The following is a 12,575-nucleotide window of genomic DNA, read 5'->3' on the forward strand; positions in this document are numbered from 1 at the left end:
ATGGAAAGAGAAGACCAATTGCTGCAAACGGGTCATGTTCGAAAATCTTATTGAAAACTTTGAGAATGTCAACTCGCCATGTTCGATAAACTGTATTATCGGTTGTAAGGCCTATAATTCATGGTGTTCAATTATTGTAATGCACATGCATAGAAGTAATTAATTGTTACGACCTTACATCGAATATGGGAATGTATAATAGGTTTATGTAATGCCTCGAAATGCATGCAACCGCGAGAAAAGAAATGTGTTGTCACTTTCTATGAACTGAATGGTGTATTTCTAAGGGAATTTGCAGTAGTCACCTACTCGAAAAAGGCTAACGCCGAAACGCGTCATCTTGGTGCACATTAAAATTATTGTGCATAATCCCAGGTGTGCCGCTTGCTTTTCTCGTCTGGAGTCCTGGAGGAAAAGTTTGGTGTATATATATAACGAAAATTAGTTGTTCTCCACAAAAACATATCTAATATGCAACTGTCATGATCCCTCAAGGAAGTGCAGACCGGCCTTGAAGCGAAAATATCATTCATGTACGTGATGCTAGCTCATTTCTTTTCCTAAAAAATTACTTCCCTTGCCAGGTTTGAATATGAGATGTATAACATGGAGCTTTGTGACTTCTGGGCCCATGATTAATATAATAATTTATTAATAAAACAAAGTAATAAAACAACAATCCTATTTGACATCATCATCAAACCTTTTATTTCGACTGAACGCCATAAAAAGTTACACACATAAAACATAAGATTCAATATCATTAAAAACATCATGCAGGCTTCCTTTTCACAATAAGTTAAAAAACAGCAATAAGTTAAGATGAATAATTCTTGGATAAAACAGTTCTTTTCACCATTATATATAATATATACATTTCCTAGGGCAAACTGTATTACCCTATTACGCAAATATCCATCATAGAAGAAAAAAGTCAGATACGAGTCAAAAAAGTTACAGAATCCCTAATATCTATATTAGAAGTATAAAAGAGGGGAGAAGATAGGATGCTGAATAGGCCTTCCGGGACTTTTTCTATGGGCTATCATAGATGGAGAATTATCTATAGCCTTCTTTATCTGAAACCACGCACAGAGCAAGTAGTGCAAAATGGCTAAGGCTAGTAATTCCCTTGTGTCGCTCTTGAGAGCCTTACTGCTTCCCTACAGTGTCTCACTCCCATAGATTTGAGCGCCGCTATCAGCCATTTCTTACTCGCATTCCTGTATTGGGGGCAGAAAAGCAAGAAGTGCTCTACCGATTCCATAATGTTGGAGCAATTTGGACAGAACTTGGATTTTGAGGGTGCCTTATCCCATTTTACGGTGTGGGTTCTCAGGGGCAATATACCACACCTAAATTGGACATCTAAACATTTAGAACGGAATGGATACATTCGGTCCATATAAGGCTCGAGGCTGGGTACACCTTTGTGGTTGAGGAACTGGCCAGTTATACTGTTATCCTGGTATACCTTCCATGTTTGCAGCAAAGTTCCCTCCCAGAAAAATTCTTTACTTCCTGTGCGTCAGTTTTAATGATCAGCTCCGGGGTGTTCCATAAGTTAACCATATCTATTCTGTGTGATATATCTTTTACAGCCTTCAGCCATGGTGTGCTCTGGTCCCTGTCAAGTGCCAGGGCTCTTTTACACGGTCTCTATAAGTTGCTAGTTCACTAGTGGACCAAAGTATAATCCAGTATAACAAAGGTTTGACTAAAAATGTTAGATGTATTGGGTTAAGGGCTAGGTCAAGTCTCAATGGGGTGGTAGAAAAACTTGGGGGGGATTTTAAAAAGGCCCCTTATAAACTTATTTTCAATCTTTGTCAGTGTCTCTGCTGAGGCATAACCCCAAATCTCAGCTCCATAAATCGCAGATGCTACAGCTGATGCTTTATATACAGCAGTAACCTTTGACAGAGGGCCTCCTGAGGCAGTCCTATATTTTCTCCCATAGCTGAGGTTTTCATTTAGAGGATGGCTTTACTGTTTTCCATCTGAAGGCCCCAGGACTGGCTATCACTTAACCTAACTCCCAGGTAATCAAAGTACAAAACTTTCTTAAAGTGGACCCCCTTTATGGACACATTTCCTCTATATGTTCTGTGTGGATTAATGGTCATAAACTTGGACTTAGTAGGGTTTACTTCTAGACCTCTTTCCTCACAGAAGGAGACCAAGGCATTTAATTCTGCTTGCAGTCCCATTGGGGTCTGTGAAATTAGCAAGGTGTCGTCCGCAAACATGAAAATAGGAGTAGACATACCTGCTATTTTAGGGGCATCGTGTTTGCAGTCCATCAATCTGCCTACTGCTGCAATAATATATAGTCTGGAAAGGGTGGGGGCTAGGACGCACCCTTGTCTTACCTCTTGATTGATCCTATCTGTCATGTCCCCTGCATTATTCCACCTGACTTTTGCGTACATGTTTGCATGTAGGACTTTCAGTAGCCTTAACAGGTCTAGGAGGATGCCATACCCATCCAAAACATCCCATAGGGTTTGCCTTGGGGCCAGGTTAAAGGCCGTTCTGAGATCGATGAAAGCGACATATAGATGGTCACGCTTCAAGGTGACATAGTTCCAAGTTATCACTTTGAAGCAGAGGACCTGGTCCAGTGTGCTGATCTTTGGTCTAGACCCTGCTTGAGCCTCTTCTAGGATGTTGTTCTGGTCTATCCAATCATTAAGTTTGAATAACACCTGCCTGCAGAAACTTTTCTGAGTGTTATCCAGCAGGCTAATGGGTCTGTAATTAGAGGGGTTTGATCTTTCTCTATTTTTGTAAATGGGTATAATAATCGCTCCATGCCATGTAGGAGGAAAATGATTATTTTTTAGGATGCTGTTAAATGCAGCATTCAGGTACGGTACCCAGATGTCTGGTTGGGACAAGAAGAGATTACCCGGCATACCATCCATCCCTGGTGCCTTTTCTTTTTTCATTTGTTTTACTGCTGGATGAGTTTCAACTAAGGTAAAACAGAGAAGACCATTTTATGTAGCAAGTCCACTGCTCTCTGTGTGGATTACATTTCCCACATCAGTACGATTAGCCCCTATCGGGGAGTTGTTAGGTTGTTTTGTTCCTGATTGCCCTTATACAGACCACTGAAGTGTGAGACCCATGTTTCAGGATTTATAGTTAATTCTAAATGATTGTCACTAGAAAAATTAACAGATATCAATTTCCAAAAAGTCTTTTGGTCTCCCTTTTCTAGGGCTTTGGCCCTTAGCAACCACTGATCCTTCCCCTACTCCGTTTTGGCTTTATATAATGTAGTTTTATACCTATTTATGGCCTCGGATTTCAGGTCTTAGGCCCTCTTTGATAGCACTTAGCAGGAGCGATTTTTCCAGACGGCAGGATTTTGTAAACCAGGAGGGGGTTTTCTTTTGGAAAGCACCTCTTTTCTGCTTCGTCACGAAGCATGCTCTTAGTATGCCCATAAGTTCACAATGGATAGAGACAAAGTTGATACTGCCTAAACTTGTGAGGTCTACCTGGTAGAGTTTGTGTACGAAAAAGGTTATATAAATATGTCATGCTCTTGGTGTCCGTCACCATGAGTACCCATATAATATTCCTTGGAATGCTAGTCTACAGGGGACATGGTCACCAAAGGTTCTAATTTTACATCGGTGATGCAATCATAGAGAAGGTTGCGCTTAGCGCCTGGTGATCACTATCCAGTCTGGGGACCACCTTCATATCATATAGGTCTGGCCATGGCTCCCTGTCCACTAGTTTGAAGTCTGTTCATTAAGTGCTCAAGCCTCTTTTAAAGGTAGGACGAGGGGAGCAATCAGATTTTGTATTCCCATTGGCAACTCTCATGCCATAATATAATATTAGGTCTACAATTTGGGTTCCCACTTTGGTTATTTTTATTCTTTTCTTATAGTCAAATTAGGGTGTCATTTGAGTTCTTATATCACTTTGTTAGTTTCCATGGGACTGCATCCAGCATTTGATGGTATTCAAGTGTTAATGTCACCCGCTACAATCATTAGGGCTTTCCGATTGAACTGCCCCATCAAGGCATCTAACTTATCCACTCTTAAGGATTGGATATTTGGGGGAATGGACCTAATATAGATATTCACCAAGTCTTTATATCTTGGGCCTGTTTGGGTCGAGATTTTGATTTCAATGGCTAGTAAGTTAATAGAGTTGGTTGGAACTGATCTAACAATGGGGAACAAATCCAGACGTAACCAAATTAGCAGCCCACCTGAGGGGCGAATGGCCAGGTAGGGGACTGCATTTTTTCTGAAAGATAGAAAACTTGGTCTGGATGTTGAGTTAATTGCCCATGTTTCTTGAAGAAGTATAATATGATGCCAGTCAACAAATGCGCTCCACTCAGGGTCTTGGAATTTAGACTTGATACCCGCTACATTCCATTATAGAATATTTAGACTGTCTCTCTTTATCGTGTTTGGTGTTCTTGAGGTAGAGCCAATGTATTTGGCTTGTTGTGTCGAATGATCTTATCTACTTTTAGTAGTATCAATGCCCCTAACTCTTATCATGGAGTTTGCAATGAGAGATGTAATAGATGGATTCCCTTCAACTATAGGTGGATACTGTCCATCTAGATCTGCAGGGCAATCCGGGCTCTTGTTTCTAAGTCAATCGATATCTGAAGTGTTCGTGAGGCTGCAAATTTCCGTGGGGTGGAGTTGCCCATTGATTGATTGATTCCTATTTTATTAACAGTGGATATTTTCATGACTTTCATGATTACATATCTGGTTATTGGCATTTCTCTTAAGAGGTGTATATGAAAATAATATAAACACATTTAAGAATATTTTGCAGTCTCCTAACCCACATAAAAGACTCTGAACATTTGATGTTCTGTTCTACCTCCTTGTACCATGCAAGTCCAGAATTCAGAACCTCTTGAAGCCTAGTACAGTTCCTCAGCTTGCTTTGTTTTTTGCTCTAGCCATCACAGTAAAACGTCTCAAGTGCTTTTGTCCACCTCCAACAACCCACAAGTTCCAATCCGGGAATGGCATCAGAGTTTTTTAAGACTCATTTTCCATCATGTCAGGGGACTGTTGCTGATAGAGGGGTGAGAGAAAAACCCATAAAACTTTGTTACCGTTTGTTTACAGCAAATGTACACTCACAATCCCTTCTCTGGTGCTCAGTTGTGCTTCTGATTGACCTCCTTCCATTATGGCCTCAATTTCAAATTCTGGGTTAATTGGAGCCAGCCAATCTGCATGATTTCTCTGCCCCATCCATTGAAGCAACTCCACAACAGCATATTTCTCTTTATAGAAGGTCCTTTTTCAGGAAACTGCACCCATAAATCGGTGCAGATCACAAGAAATCACAGATTTGTACATGAAGTAACATCACTTGATTTCCTAATATCTATCTGCACAGGATGTAACAACTATGGTTTTCTGCCAAGAATGTCCTCAAAAGAAGACACCAATCAAGAGGACTTAATTTCCCATCACCCAAACACACAGGAAGTGACATAACTGGATTTGGGGACGTTTTGAAAACCTGCTTTTCGCCCCTGGTTGCTGTTGGGCAGTTTTCTGCTCTGTGCGGGACTCTGTTGTGCTTGGGGCGACGTTGTCATCGTTTGAGTCGCCCTCTTTCAGACGCATTGCCCTGGTGGGACTCGTGGTCCCAGGGTGCACCGCTCCATGCTTATTGCCCACAGCTGCTGCACGGGGAGGCATTGACACAGCGCTTTAAAGCGCCGCCTTGTCCCACGCAGCGCGGGACGTTTTGAAAACCTGCTCTTCTCCCCTGGTTGCTGTTGGGCAGTTTTCTCCTCTGTGCGGGACTCTGTTGTGCTTGGGGTGACGTTGTCATTGTTGGAGTTGCCCTCTTTCAGACGCATTGCCCTGGTGGGTCTCGTGGTCCCAGGGTGCACTGCTCCTTGCTTATTGCTCACAGCTGCTGCACGGGGAGGCATTGACACAGCGCTTTAAAGCGCCGCCTTGCCCCACGCAGCGCAGGACGCGCACGGGTGGTGCCCGGGCGAAGCCCGGGCCAAGGGCGGGCCTGTCTGAGCCCGTCCAAGACTGTACAAGGCTGGGCCGGGCCATCCCCCTGACACCTTGTTCCATGAGAGTTGTTATGTTTGTAAGTCTATACTAGTCAAGTTAGTGTATTGTTGACCTGGGGTGAGGTATTGCGGGTGTGATTGAGTAAAGCTCAGGGATCAAAATATTGAAGCCTTTTGGGAAACACGTAGGGCCCACATTTAACAAACGTTAACTCCTATTTGCAATCTGGTAAGGGAGGCCCTCAAAACTAATAAGTATGGGGAAAGATACTCCCCTGCCCATAAGGCCAAACACTAGGCATAGAGCTCTTGTGCGTACCCCAATTGTTAAACCTACAGCGATTGATAAAACGCTAAGAGCCGTCTCCAGTGAAATTGAACACACTGAGAGACGTCTCTCCCTAACACCGACATTACCAAGATCTACTCCACCCGTGGAGTCTGTAGCTTCCTGTTCTTTGCAAATAACAAATTCTCCATCCACCATTGACTTATCGCTTGTACAAGTAAATACAGTGCAAGTGCCTCCCAGTAAAACATCTATGGGTGGGGGTGGAACAAGGGAAGTCAATCACATCAAAAAAAAAACTCGCAAGGGAGGGAAACCAGGGAATTACACTTCTGTGGTGGGGACTAACCACTTACAGCTGGGTAATATGGTTGGCGCTAATAGCAATGAAGTAATGGAGCCACCAATTTGAGTTTCTCATTTGGTAAAGGAATTAACATCTCATTTTGATCTTCTTATACAATCTGAGCTCGCAGCTGTATTCAGCTGTATTGATAAACTATCTTCATTGGTAGATTCCTGGGGAAGCAAGATCGATACTGTTCTGAATATTATCCATCTCAATAAACCCCAGGCCCACGCCCCCGTACTCCAACAAATCCCTGTGATCCCATCTACCCCAACTGTGCCATCTTTCCCAGACGAACAAGAACTATTAGCCCAAACGATTGCACCTAAGGGGCCTATCCATCCACTCCAAGAACCCCGGGGTCTATCTCCCTCCCATCAAAGAGCAACTCATGTTGTAACTAATGCCCCAGGTCTGAGGGTTATGGCAACAACCTCAGACCACCCACCTGAGCATCACCACTCTAGAAAGAGCAATGGGGAGAATCAGAATCTATACCGACCCAATTCAAAGGAAACCAATGTTACTTTACTATGTATAGACCTGCCTCTAGCCTCCACTCCGTGTGTGGTTATCTTAGCTGGAGTCCCGGAGCTGGAGACAGGTCGTGTGGAACCTTACTTAGAATTAAAGAATAAAACTATCTACTGGCTAAATAAAAATAGACCATTACCACCCCAGATACATAATGACATTTTATTTGCATGTAGGGTGAGCTGGTTGGGGCTGAGGCAGAAAGAAATTATGGGAGATTCTGTCTTGATTAATTTCAGGGACAGACGGGCAGTTCAACATATTCTTGAGTGGGGACACCATAGGGTAACTAGTGGCATACAGACACTTCCCTTAGGCTACTTGTATCCCCCTAGTCCCCTACCTGTGAGAATGGGAAGTGTGTTTAAAAAGTGGGCAATGAGAGCCCAGCTAGGCAATCCACCAAACATGGGCTGGGGTTCTGAAATCAACCCATCGGATAACATTCCTGTCAGCAACCGATACAGCTCTTTAGATCAGGTGGACTGACTAGATAACTGTGTTGAATGCAAAACCTCCATAGATAACCAGCCAGATGAGTACCATGACCATGAAATAATTGAATCCTTTGACCAACATACCATGGGAAACCAAGATGCCTTACCGGTGGCTGGGATCTTGGGAGCGACTGATAGAATATCCAAGGCTCTTCCCTGCTCTACACAGGGATGGGAGGGGACCCCATATTTAGCTCCACGACAACAGGAGGAACTCTTGCCCTCGCAACTTCTGCCCCTGCAACCTGAAAAAATAGTAAAAATGCAGTGCACCAAATTCTTATCCTGGAACATAGCAGTCTTAATATCAAAAATGGATCTCCCGGATTGGGGAGATTTCATAGATACCCATGAGATATGTCTCTTCCAGGAAACTTGGGCAACAACATCATTGTACAGATTAGGATATGCCGCCTACTGCATACCAGCCGCCCAGGAGCCTAGGGGGAGACCCTCAGGGGGCCTATGTATTTGGATTGGCATCCTTCTGGAATGCACCATTAAGATGGTAGATACCTCCTCCCCTCATATTCTGTGTATTCTTCTCTCTTCAGATACCCTACCTAAGCTAGCCATTATTAATGTTTATTCACGTTCAGTGAGATATGGCCAAACCTCGCAGACCTTAGATTGTTTGGCCTCTTTTCTTCTTACATTACCTGAGTCAATACATGTAATAATTGGAGAAGATTTTAATTGCCATTTCGAACCTCTCAATGGCATATCATCTCCCATAACAAATGAGGAAGATTCGGTTTTGGGAATACCAGAATGTAATATCTATCCGACTAGGGGGTGGACCCCCCTTGTCTTTCAAATGAATATGCTTACACTCACTCACTTGCTTAGGGCGTGTAATGGCCGCTTTCCATCTGATAGTCCGGGTAATCCCACCTTTGAAAAAATGGGACAGGCGTCTACAATCGATTATATTTTGGTAGACGTTGAGTTGTGGCATAAGTCTAAGTATTTTGTGGTCCAGCCACGCTGTGAAAGCGACCATAATCCATTGGTTTTAGCTTTAGAGTGGTTTCAGCTTAAAAAAGCTCAAGGAACACTAGAACTGTGTCTCCCTAATTTAATTACAACTGAAGGTGGCAGAAGAGTACGCTGGGGAACATTTGCACAATTAGATGAAAAAATTAGGCCTGGGCGAAAATTCCGTTCCGCTCGCGGAAATTGTGACAGTTTGACATTTTCGCGTTCCGCGGCGAGCGCGAAAATGTCAAAATTTCCGCAATCCGCATCTTACCGGAAATTGTTTTCTTGCTCGCGCTGTAAAATAATACATTCTCACGTGCGCGCGATCGCCTTACCTGAATCCCCGCGTTCGCCGACAAGTTTTCCCAATCCGTTCGCGTTCTCCACGAGATGTTGGATTGTTGGTAGCCATTTGCGCTGTCTCGCAACAGTTCGCACCCGCATTAACGTCATTTGTCGCGCGATCACGTCATTCATCGCGCGATCATGTCTTTCTTCTCGCGATCATGCACCGCGAGAGTATGATATGCTTGAGATCTTGAACACGTCATTCTCCACCACGAGCAAGAGCGTGAGGATGCGGGCACGTCATAGCAAACGCGAGCGGGCGGGACAAGTGAAAATAAGATTGCCGCGCCCGTGAGCAACCGCATGGGTAAGTTGGTGAGCCGCGATCACGCAGAAAATACCGCGAACGGGCAGGAAAAAAAACTTCCGCGTCTTCACGATATTTCCGCGTGTTTGCGGAGATTTCGCAAATTCCGCCCATGTCTTCCATGTATGAATAAATCATACCTTTTTTAGAAACCGCATTTGCACAGTGGTGGCTATGAAACTCATTTAACGATAGCTAAAAACCACCAAGATATGGTTTTAAAATTGTCAGAGTTTTTTTATATCAGTAAAATTCCTAAAAAACCTTTCCCCAAAACTAAAAATCCCTGGTACAAAAAAGCATGTAGGGAAGCAAAATCTGCTTTGATTCTAGAGATTAGGGAAGGGGATAGCACAAGTATCAGAGCTGTCAGAACGCACTACAAAAAAACTCTTGCTGAAGCCAAAACAGCATGGGACCTCGATAGATGGGAAGCAATTAAAAAAGCTTTAGATGATAGAGATATGAGAGGCTTTTGGAATTTGGTTAAAACAGGAAAGTCCGAAGGCAAGTCAGCGATCGAACCCAATCTAGGATAAGAAGCCTGGAGATCCCATTTTAAAGTTTTATATACAAAACCCCGTGATAGAGAAATTGATGATACGGCAATAGCTTTTAATCAGATCCCTATTAACAATATCGCTACACCACTCTGCACATTGGCAGAGATAATTTTGGCGTTGGCCAAATTACTGCCAAATAAGGCACCTGGGTTAGATAGGATCCCTGGAGACTTGTTTAGAAACGACCAAGTTGTATGGGCACCCTACTTATGGACTTTATTTAACGCCATTCTCCAAGGTATGGAGATCCCTCCCACTTTGGCTGGTGCAGAAATTATTCCAGTTTATAAAAAAGGCTCCCCACACAACCCGGCAAACCACCGCCCAATCAGTCTTATTGATGTAACGCAAAAGATTTTTGCTCGTGTACTCCTAGGTCAATTACAATCATGGATGGATGAGGCGAATGTATTGACCCCTTTACAAGCTGGTTTTAGGTCTCAAGTCTCTACCATCGATCAGCTAATTAGATTGCAACTGATCTATTGGAAAACTGTAGTACTGGAGGGTGGTAGTCTTTATTTAACCTTTGTGGACCTTAGATCTGCCTTTGACATGGTGCGGCGCGATCAGCTCTGGGGCCTACTCCATGATATGGGACTACCATTATATTTATGCCATCAACTGAAACGCCTGCATGAAGGCACTTACGCAAGGATAAGATATGGCAAGAATGGAGAATTAACAGCTCCATTCCCCGTTGAGAAGGGGGTGAGGCAGGGATGCGTGCTAGCCCCAACTCTCTTCTCCCTGTTCATCAATGGTTTAATTAACATTCTCCTTGCTGTTAAGGATATAGATTCCACTAGGTTGGCAAATCGCAAAATGCCAGCTCTAATGTTTGCTGACGATACCCTCCTTTTATCTAAGTCACCCATGGGTATGCAGCGGGTATTGGATGAATTTACTTCATTTTGTAAGAAAAGGGACCTGGAGATAACTCTCCAGAAAACTAAATACATGGTTTTCCACGCCAATACCAGTAACTGCCCACATCCTCGATTGGAAGGAAGACTCCTGGAGCGGGTGTCTACCTTCGATTATTTGGGTCATACTTTAACTGATAAGATGGATTGGGGGACTCAAGTTAAGAAAGCCAATCTAAGATTAATACAGTCCACAGGGGGAATCTTAAAAGTTCACAATAGCTGCACCCAAAAAACGGTCGGCCCACCATTAGAAATTTTTAAGATTCAAGCGAGGGGAGCTTCGCTATATGGCGCTGAATTTTGGGGCCATTCCCTGTCCACTGCTCTTACAACGACGGAGAATGGTTTCATTAGGCAGTTGCTGGGACTTCCAAAAAGCACTCTTCTAACCCCACTTAGGATGGACTAGGGAATTGCCCCTATTGCCGATTTAATTGCCGCTCGTCCCCTTCTCTACTGGCGCCGTCTCTGGAGCACGCCGGAGCTAGCTCCCTACACAGAGGAACTGAAGGATGTTATGTCCACCCAGCGTGCAAGGAAACTCCCTTGGTTGTCCTATATTAGGAATCTAAGCCACGTACTGGGGTGGGAAAATATGTGGCTATCACCAGAAGACACTTGTCCTTTGATTTCTAAAAAATCACTAAGTATTGCCTTTAAAGAATATACATTGACCCACATCCTACAGAGCACAGACTCATCCTCCTTGACTTCCAGGTTTCTTGAGATTAAAGACCAATATAAGCTAGAGTTGGTCTTAGAGAGTATCCAACATCTAATGGCCAAGAAGTTATTCATACAATTCAGACACGGGACGCTCCAGTTGCGGGCATTCACGAATAAATGGAAAGGAGCCATTAAACAAGATTGTCCTGGGTGCTCCTTAACAGAAGAACCCGAAATCCATGTTATAATTTTTTGTCCTGCTTATAAGAAGACAAGGTCTAAGTGGATTCTTCAGTTCTGTAGGAACATGGGGATACGTAATTATATCGAGGTTTTCAGACTACTTAAGCACGAAACGCACCCATTTATTGTAGCCGTCACCTTCAAATTCTTATTTGCGATGTGGTGTATTCGTAGAGGCATCATAAAGGCTAACCAATTGGTTAGTAATGTAATAATGGCCTCTGATTAGATTCACTATGGCCTAAATCACCATATCTCTTTCACTTGGGGAAATTTTCTGAAATATCTGTATAGTTATCTGTTCTTAAATGATTTTATTTCTAAATTATATTTTTATTTGTGCAGACTGTAAAAAAAATGTATGGTCTTAAACGATTGTCTTGGCTTTTGGTAACCCTTATAGAACTTTAGAATAACATTATACTTGGTACCAACTACTTTTTCTATATACTGTTATAAGTTTATAACTATTGTCTTGCAACTCTTGCAATATTGTGTAATGTTTTAACAATCTGTGTTTTTATGGCTGTAAAGCCGAAATAAAGTATTTTGACTGACTGATAACTGGATATGTCACCATCCATTTGCACAGGAAGTGACATCAGTGGTTTACCGCCCACGACACTCTGCTGTCCTCCCTCTCCCAGGACCTATTTAATGTAGGCTGCAGCACAGAAGCATGCAGCAGGACCACCTCTGGTGGTGCTAAAGCTGTGCCAAAGTCACCTGTCCTCTTCTGGACTGCACCCAGTGCCAAAAACTGTAGTTTTTCGCCTACCCACTGCTACCCTGCCATGCTCCTCTGTGCTCTCAACCCCAA

The sequence above is a fragment of the Triturus cristatus genome, chromosome 7 (genome assembly GCF_964204655.1).
Source record: "Triturus cristatus chromosome 7, aTriCri1.1, whole genome shotgun sequence".
Classification (NCBI taxonomy): domain Eukaryota; kingdom Metazoa; phylum Chordata; class Amphibia; order Caudata; family Salamandridae; genus Triturus; species Triturus cristatus.